Source organism: Brassica napus, chromosome A5 (genome assembly GCF_020379485.1).
Source record: "Brassica napus cultivar Da-Ae chromosome A5, Da-Ae, whole genome shotgun sequence".
In the NCBI taxonomy this organism is placed as follows: domain Eukaryota; kingdom Viridiplantae; phylum Streptophyta; class Magnoliopsida; order Brassicales; family Brassicaceae; genus Brassica; species Brassica napus.
Window position 1 is genome coordinate 13277673 of NC_063438.1, and position 10156 is coordinate 13287828.

At 37.3% G+C, this 10156-nt stretch overlaps 1 non-coding gene across 1 annotated transcript; it reads right to left on the reverse strand.

The window, feature by feature from the left end:
* Positions 1-7397: 7397 nt before the first annotated feature.
* Positions 7398-7504, reverse strand: LOC125609659. Its single transcript, XR_007339811.1, has one exon. It is a non-coding gene; the product is annotated as a small nucleolar RNA R71 (small nucleolar RNA).
* Between the last annotated feature and the right edge of the window lie 2652 nt (positions 7505-10156).

Sequence of the window (10156 nt, forward strand, 5' to 3'; positions counted from 1 at the left end):
GTTAAATATAAAAGATTGCAATAGTATATTTAAACAGTTACAAATGTTCATCCAAATAATTGAAATGTTTCATTTAAATGCTTGCCACAGTTCGTTTAAATCTCCAACAAAACATTATATATATGAAAATAAATATATAATTAAAAAAACAAAAGAAATTATAAGTGCAAGGTACAATAAATAGTTGAGCAAAAATGAACAACATTCATGGGAGAACCAGTGTGTATATATTCCTAGAGTTGGAGGAAATTGCTGAACTTATATATTCAGAAGTGGAGAAGATCGAATATCTTAAAGCTATAATAGGGATCCTAAGAAATGTCTACAAATGTATCTTTTGATCTTTTCATTATAAATATACTGATACACGTGTAATATAATTATTAGATAAATATGATACACATGTATCATTTCAATATTGCGACTAATATGGCTTCTTCCAACAATAACGACTGATCTTTGATGATTATCTGCAACAATTTTTTGCTTATTTAACAATTTGTTTTTCGGAAATTATGTTTGTTATCTTATATATATATATATATGATTATCGGAAATTATGTTTGTTATATTTGTAATATAAAAATAAATAAAGTTATCACTTCTTCAAAAATAAAAGTAAAAATAAAATAATAATAATAATAATAATATATCGTAACAGTTAGAAAAAAGAATAATTAGATGCAAAACCTAATCTTATTATTAATTTACCATTTCAGTTTCCTGGTACTTTATTTGCAACGGGATTATATTAGCCCACATGAGTTACCACGCCAATGAATATGGTAAAAAAAAGATTGTTAAGAAAATTTATAAAGTATATTAACCGATACAGCTAAAAAATATGACTTTTTGTATATATTATTATTATAATGAAATTCCAAAATTGTAATCTATATTATAATGAAGGCGTTTTTACTCTCTCCTAAGGCTATCCACGTCATCATATATCATTTATGTGGGACCCGCAAAAAAATAGTTATCTGTCAATCTAACATCACGTGTTCTGCCAATTTTTTTAGATTCTTTTGTTTATTGATTTGGGTTTTAACAGCCCGATGGTGAACCCAATTTATACATAAGACGTCAAGTGTCGCCAAATCCCATTTAAAGCTTTCTTCTTCCCGACACAAGCATGCTCTTCGTCTTCCTCTGCCTAGGGTTCCTACACTCCATTACTTTTGGAGGCGACTAGTTGAACCTCTATCTCTATTCCAATTAATTTTTGTTACTCTCTATACTTCTCAAATCAATATCCATGAAACTCTTTATATTCCATTATCTCTCGGTATCCCCCTCTTTACTCATACCATCAAAACCTCAAGCTTTTCATAACAAATCACAGCAGATTGATATAAATAGTTGATGCTAGAGATGGGATTTCAACATCTCATATCCACTTAAAGAGTTTCTCAACTGGCGAAGCTTTTTCACACTGTTGAAAACGTCTGCCTTTGATGTTATTGCTGCTCATCTGCTGTTGTGCACGCCACTTCAATGATCTCTGCCTTGGTCGGACTTCTCAGTTCATTGTTGGCTCTCTCCTCAGTTTCTATGTATCACTTAACATGAAGAAGAGTGGTGAATTCGTGGGTATCACTCTCCTCCTCCTAGATGAAAAGGTTTGAATATCCTTACACTAACATCCAAGATCATTGTTTCCTAAACACTAGAACAATCGGTTTAACAAGTTCACTCCTCTGTCTGCGCAGAATTTCATCATCCACAGATTCATCCCAAATGCGATGTCAAAGTTCATAGGTTTGAATTTGGTCGATGCACAATTATGTATAAGATTATTATCATCCTTTCATCGTTCGTTTCATCTCCTCAACAACTATTAAGGAAGTGCTCACCAGTGCTTCAATGCATCATCCCGCAGAAATTCATTCTTTGGAAGTTCGACTATCTTCAGGTTCTTGCAAACACAAACTTAGAACTCCTTCATATACTTTTTAAGTTTAAATCAACCGACACCTACAGTTATATTTGCAATTGGTACGACCGTACGTATAACAATTTTCAATCTTTCCTTCTTCAGATGTTGTTGGACAAAATAGGTTGGTGCAAGGCTCTAATCACATCAACGCTATAACAAATAATTGTCTTGTGGTTTGTTTTCTAAATGAAACGTATATAGCTGAAATTGACATTTTCACAGTTTTCATGTTTATCTCCATTATTCCTTCTTTATGTCTCCTTTACATTTCTTTGTGGGACAACGAAGACGCAGAACCGCTCTTACTTCAAAAAACAAATTGTCAGCCACCAAGCGTAAAAATCTAGGCTCCGTGTTGAGTTGGCTGTTGAGTGTTAACGATGGCCAAGACAGTGCTATGTTTGTGGTCTTCAATACAGGGATGTTAGAACTCACTAAGAAAGATGCAGCCACACACTTACTCTTCAGAGATTAGTTTCCACCCCAACGCTTACTTCATCTTTCATTTTTAAATGTATACTAGATTTTGACCCGCACTTTTATATTTAGTAAATGTCATATTTTTATATTTGTGTTTTATTTTATAAAAGACTTAAACTTTTTATTTTTATTTATCGTATTTCATTTTAAATGACTATTTATGTTTAAAAAATTAAACTTTATTTCTTTAATGAATTAAGTTGGTATAACTCTGATAAATTAATTTTATTATGTGGTTAATATTTTAATAAAAAAATTATATACTTTTAATAAAGATTTATACTTTTCAATGAAAAAAAATCAATTTTTTTTTATGAATTCTTAAATTATATTAAGAAAATGAAAAAAAAATTAAGAATAGTTGAAAAAATATTATTTGAACTTGGACTCAATGACCCAAAAGAAAAAAAATGTGAAAATTGGATCTGATTTCTTAATCGGTCCAAATGGCCCAAGAGAGATCTGATGTAGGCTGGATCCGAAAAAAAATAACCCAATATAAATGTGTTATTAATATTACTTGATTGCCCTTAATGAAACATGCAATGTTATTAAAAAAGAGGGCAGTGGACAATAGGATCCTGCTTTAATAGTATAGATGGTTACTTTGATTGATACACGAAGTTTAATCCTATTACAAATTAGTTGCAGTCTGATGGAAAACAATGAGTCTTTCCATTTTGGATCAACACCATACAACTTCACCCCAACCACCGTACCTTTCACCATGTATGCAATCACAGAAGATTTGTTCCTCAACACTATCAGAAGTGGTCAAGGAAGTTTTTATTTGATTTCCAACTATGCTTTCAGGGTGAAAAAACAATTAAGCTTCAGTGATGAATGTCCAACCTTGACAACACAAACATCATCTGCTAGCGGCTGAAGTACCGAGGAAAGCAATAAAAGTTGTTCAAGCAAATCCCACCAACTTTGGAGACGAAGAGAAAATCCCCTAACGCCCATGTGAGTTATTGTTTCAACTGCAACGAACTGTCATCCCCACTTATCCTTGGTACCTTTTGAAATATATAACTATTAGTCTGTATTTTTCTTTTTTCCATTTTATGTTTTTTTTTAATTATCTGCAAACTGGGCTTGTATGAAAGTTGTATGTAATTTATAAGGTCAGACAGCGTGAAGCTTTATTGACTTTTTTTTATGTGGTTTGCATTTTGAACACCAAACTTATTTCCTATAATTAGCCACATTAAAGACTTAAAACTCAAACTCTGCTTGAATATTTCCATATTAAAAAAAAAAGAATATATCCATATTAATCGACTTATTTGATTTTATTACCCTTCAAGAGTAAACTAGAACTTGACCCGCACGGTGTTTAGTGATTAATATTTGTAATATATTCTCTATTAAAAGAGAAGTACCATTTTTATCTACCATAAAAAGTCATAGTAAGACCATCTAATTAAACCTTTTAATTAATCCTTTCATTTATTAACCATTTGGTAACATAACATATTAAAAAAAATTACATTTATCCTCCGCACATTTTTTATTTTGTTTTTGTCACATTCACGTGAATGATTCATTTATTAAAAAAGATTTACATTCTAATTTACTAACCACAGGTTTGGTACCATAACATATTAAAAATATTTACATTTATCTTATTCACCAATTGCTATATACATCCATAGTGGAATCTCTTTTATCTTTATATTATTAACTACAACATGTGATTTGGAGTTCGACAGCCATTTCAACAAGATATATTACAAAAAATAAAAAAGTTCATATTGACATACGGTATTTTTTTTCATACCATCAAAGAGATAGAGTACAAAACATAAGAAAATTCATATTGACATACAAAAGGATACTTGCAAAACAGCAGCAAATAGCAATTAGCAAAGCAGAATAAATAGATAAATAAACATGTAAAAATCATAACTATTTTTACATGCGTGCATAGATGATGTTATTCCACAATTCTTTTTTTTTACTCTTGATTAATAGCAAACTCAACAAATTGGTTAAGCCTTTTGAAGTAGTAACAATGCTTGAATACTTCAGTCACATTATCTAGATCGCACTGTCTCTTTGGCTTAAGGTTGACCATATTTTCATAATACCGGTTCTTCATAATTGCAGGGATTGAACTCAGTGAGTTCTTGATATTTTCACTTTCCGAGCAATGATCTGAGGTTGATAGTTTTTCTTTCCATTGGAGTTTATCCAATTACTTTTTACCTTTTTGATAGTGACCTAAGGCAAACATTAACAAACCGTAAAGATACATACCATTTGTATTGTTGAGAGTGACTGAATGGCGTATATGAAAGAGGCCTTTGTGTTTATCTTGGTGGAGGAAGTATTGAAGTATACCCTCAATATAGTGTACCTCAGGGTTGTCATTCTCCAAGCACAGTTCCTTGAACCTAGCGTACTTAGTGAGCATTTCAAAAGGTTGCACAACAAAATAACACATGCTGATTTTCTGAAGGAGCTGGTGGGATCTGAGTTCGAGTAGTCTTCGTAGTTGGAGGACTCCGAAATGTCAATGTAATTGTTGACTGATTTATCTGATCTCATCTTCACTTTAGTGTCTTTGTTGGATGGAATTTTTTTTTTCAGGTGGTTTTTACTCAGGCTGATGTTTCTAACAATGCTGGAGGGCGATACTTATGAAGATGGTTGCTTGTAAATGATGTGATAGTACGTGATGGTGGAGTACACATGCAAGACAAAAAAAGGCTGTGTGCATCTGTGTTGTCATTTCAAGGCAAAAGTTATTCGTTCTTTGATGCCTGATTCAAGGTCTAATCTATTAATTTAGGGTCCAATTTTTTACCTACTATTTTAAGTTGTCATTTAAGTTTTGGACCTTTTCAAAACTGTTAGAATAATACTACAGACTAGTTATATAAATGCACCAAACAACTTAAACATAACCGAAATTATCACGGTAAAGTAAACCAACGTCATATACAATGTCCCTTCGGTTATCTAATAATAGAAGAACAACCTAAAATTTAAATTACTCTTATACTAATTAATACACGACTGTGCTTATAGTATGTTGATATATGGTGTTTTATACATCTTGTATATATGCTTTTAAATTGGTTTTCAAGTCTTTATCGAGTCTTTCTAGTCTTTTTCGAGTCATTACAGGTCTGGAGTTGCATTGGATGGGAGATGGACCAGCTGGAACAAAAGAGGCAGCAAACAGTGCAATTTGGTGGTTTTCACGCAGAACAGTCTTGATGACTGTTCTGGATAGCGGAGCAACCCGAGTGATTGTTCCGAGTGAGTGTTCCAGCGGCAGAGATTTTTAAGGAAACTACAATCATTACGGGATTTGCCCTAATTATCCCTATTTTCTCTCCCAGCCGCCTGTGGCTTTGATATATCATATTTTCTGTTTCTCTTTATCATTCTACGCTATTTAGCTTTTTGGGAGAAACCAGACCTTAGAGTTGGAGACTGTGATTTGATACTTTGTAAAGGGAGAAGGATCCATCTCTCTCACATAGAGAAGAACCCCCTGAACCCTTATTCTATTTATCTACACATGTTTTCTTCTCTGTCTCTGTGTTTTCTTGCTCCATGGCTGAGTAGTCAGCTTGCTTAGTCTAGGGTGTTAGGGTGTTAGATCCGTGAGCTTGACATAAATAAGTTATAAATCGATTGTCTTCATTCACTGTTGTTCTTAAGGCTTGCATCAAGTTAACCACTTAGTGCCTGATTCTAGGTTTAATCTATTCATCAAAAGTGTTATAGGTTGCTAGACATAACTTGAATGAGCATTGCATCCCTAATCAGCGAAAGTAGATATTAGGGTGTTTTGTGAACATATCGGACTTGATCTCTATTGCTTGCTGTCGCATCTTGATCCAAACGAGAGTTTAGGTATCAAGATCGATCAGCATAGGGGCAGTACCACGACAGTGGGCTGTTCTACTTGAGTGATCCGAGTTCTAGACTGGTCTTTAATCGAACTTGAATAATTGTTTGGCTCACACTTGTTTAACACCCGATCAAACCACCCTAGGCTAGCATTTTTAATCATCTGAAAACTTTAATTAATCTTTTACTTGCTTGTTACGAATCAACTTAAAACCCCATATTGTTTTAGCTTGATATTGATCCCATAAAGATAAAGTGTAATAGTTGGTCTCTGTGGATTCGATCCTAAAGTGCTACATCGACATACCATTCGATTGTGGTAGTGTGCACATTAGGTTATTTGGTGTGCGTATACACGTAATATCAAATTGGCGCCGTTGCCGGGGACCATCTTTTTACCTTTATTTTTCGGTTATTTATTTAGTCTAAGACCTCTAACTTGCCTTATCCTTTTTGTTGCAGCTAATGTTCCAGGTGCATGACCAGTAGACATACTCGGAGAAACGCACAAGGAGAGTTAGTTACATTTACCAACCAGGAGCTAGCAAGGTTAGAAAGAACAAATCGTCAACAGCCAAGGCAAACTGACACCACTATGGGTGATCACGCCAATCAGGATGATCTCGCTGCGGCTATGGCACTCATGCAGCAGCAGATGCAACAAATGCAGCAGACCATCCAAGCTCAGCAGGATGCTGCTGAACAGGCTGCTCTCGCGCAGCAGGAACAACAGGCGCAGACTGTTCCAATCGGGCAGAGAAACCTTCCGCGTAACATCCCTACTACGCGCTCTGCCATTGTTCCTCCACTCTGCACCAGGCAGGACTTCGAGATCAAGCCTGCTTTGATCGGTCTAGTACAGAGAAAGGTGTTCTCTGGTCTCTCTACAGAAATTCCAATGGAGCATATTGAGAGCTTCGAAAAAGTCTGCAGTTTCACTCGCGTGAATGGTGTTCCACCAGACTACATCACGTGCATGTTATTCCCATTCTCTCTTGATGGAAAAGCTGCACGGTGGTTGAACTCTCTCCCTACCGGCTCTCTCACTTCATGGGAACAGGTCCGATCAGCGTTCCTCAGCCATTTCTACTCTAAGGCGAGAACAGCTGCATTGAGGAACAAGATCACCTCCTTCAGACAGCTCACTGATGAGCCTTTCTGCGACGCATGGGAGCGCTTCAATGACTATCGCAGAGAATGTCCTCACCATGGATTTGATGATGATTACCTCCTGGACATTTTCTATGATGGAGTGGACTGGAAATACCAAGGTGCTCTAAACTCTGCGAGCAATGGAGACTTCATGACTCAAACCACTGATGGAGCGTTTAAGCTGATTGAGAACATGGCTGCTAGCTCAGCTAATAAGAAAGAGGAGAGTGATTGCTCCAAGAAAGGAAACAGTTCTGACGCCCAGAAAATAGATGAGCTGACTGCCAAGGTTGATCAGCTACTGAAAAACAACCAAGGGCACGTTTTCAGCATGGAGCAAGCTACGGCCGGGCATATTCAGAACCAGAACCAGCGACAACCGCAGAGCAATCAGCAAGCTGTTCCAGCTACCGGGAACAGTCAACCAGATGAGCTGAAGGGTCTGGGTATGATGATGCAACAGCTGTTGCAGGGTCAGCAGGTTCAGGCCAAGGCGTTGAATCAGGTAACCACAGAAATGACACCAGGATGGGCAACATGTTCACTGAGCTGAATAACAAGTATGACAATCTTGCGATCCATATAAGAAAGATCGATGTTCAGCTTGCTCAAACAGTTGAGAGTGTCAAGAGGCAACAAGAGACGCTCCCTGGAAGAACTGATAAAAATCCTAGGACTGAGCACTGTAATGCAATAGAGCAGCCGTTCGCTGAGACTGCTCCAGGCGCAGAAGAGAGAGCAGAGCAGTCTGCTAGCTCTGGAGTGACTGCTCCTAGCGAACCTGCTGAGACTCCACCATCTCGAGTCTATGTTCCCAAGGTTCCCTATCCAATTCCACCTAGACATCTGATGGATCCCATTAGTGAAGAGCAGCTGATAGGTTTTAACAAGATGGTGAGAAGGCTTCCTAAAGAACTTGCATTCGAAGATGCTCTGCAGATTCGTCCATTGCTCCAGTTCTTTAAAAACTGTAGAGAGACTCAAGAGGAGATCAAGGTCCTCTATACCAAAGCACTGTCTACACCAGCACTGAAGGTATTGCCTAAGGTTGATGATCCTGGAAAGTTTGTTTTCCCATGTTCCATCGCAGGAACAACCTTCAAGGATGCTCTTTGTGACTCTGGTTCTTGTGTGAATCTCGTCTCAAAGGCTATTGTAGACGATTTGGGTATTGCTGATGTTGAGCGTTCTCAGCTGACCCTGACCTTTGCAAACTCTTCCAGAGCAGTCCCATATGGAACCATCCGCAGCCTTCATGTTCAAGTAGGGGAATGCATTGTTCCTGCTGAGTTTCAAGTTGTTGAGATGAACAAGGATCATGAGATGCCTTTGATATTTGGAAGGACATTCATGGCTACTGTTGGAGCAACCATCGATATGCCCAACAAGAGAGTCTGCTTCTCCAACATCAACAAGAAAGTTTTCTACAAGGCTGTACCCACCAGATCTTCCTCATCACACGCCTCTCGCATCTCAGTGTTTGATGTAGAAAAGCTGAAGGTTGTTCCAGAGAAGGAGCATGGTGATAAGGGTGAGAGCAGGCTGTTCTTTGATGAAGATCCTAGCACTGATCCTACTAAATTCAGAGGGAATTCAAGGGTGAAACAGAAAGTCCAGAAGAAAAGGGTCAAGGGAGATCCTACAATGACTTTGATACCTCTCAAGTGTGATGAGAACTCCATTGAGTATGAGGTAAAGTGCAAGGGTACCTCTAAACCGTTCTCTAAAGTCAGAGCTATTCTCACACATGAGCTGAAGGAGAAAGGGGAAGCTGCTGTGAAAGGGTTGTTGAGCAGGGTTTGAAGCTGAACATGTCTGATTGTGGAGCTTGTTTTGGAACAGCCCTCCTGCTCAACCCGACTGATCCCAGTCACCAAGTCAAGCTAGAGACTTAAACCAAGCGCTTGGTGGGAGGCAACCCACTGGTAAGTGTAAATATAACTTGGTTTTGTTTTTTTTACTTATTTTTCGTTTTAGTTTATTGAGTTCAGGTCAAAAAAAAAAAAAAAATTCGAGATACTTCAAAAATTCTGGGTTGCAGAAACGGAACAACCTACCCCCTGAAAAGAGCGGTTGTTCCAGGCGATCATCTGACGATAGAACACCCAGAATTTTCATGGAGCGCCTGCTCCACTCAGGTAAGTATCTCGACCCAAAAAAAAAAATTTTATTCTTGTTTTCTCCTTCTCTCTGATTTATTTTCACACCAGGGACGTTGTGAAGTAAGTCTGGGGGAGGGTTTTCGTCGTTTACTAACTCGTTTCTTTCTTTTGTTTTTCTTTTGGGTCAATTTGAGTCAGTTTTTATTGAGTCAGTCAAAACTTTGTGGGAATTAGGACCTTATTCTGTGTTGATCACTGACCACCTCGTGCTTTAGTTATCTTATTCAGTGACCTTAGCAGTGGCGAAAGACACACATGTGGACCTGGAACACCCTGACATATCTCACTTGATTCTCCAGAAGTTCTCAGCCGATCAGGTTACACTGGGTAGACTTAACTCCACCTTACTTGAACCTAATCTTGACTGAAATTCTTCTTGTTATGGGCATTAGATCAGGGAAACGAGAACACACTCAGGACTTCTTATCCTTTTTATCCATCTTGCTGATCCTGAGTGGCTAGCTCATCTTTAGCTAGTTCCCACCCTGCACCTTAGCCTTTATTCCACCTTCATGCATTTGTTTTTCAGTGTCATATGTGCAGATATGTGCAA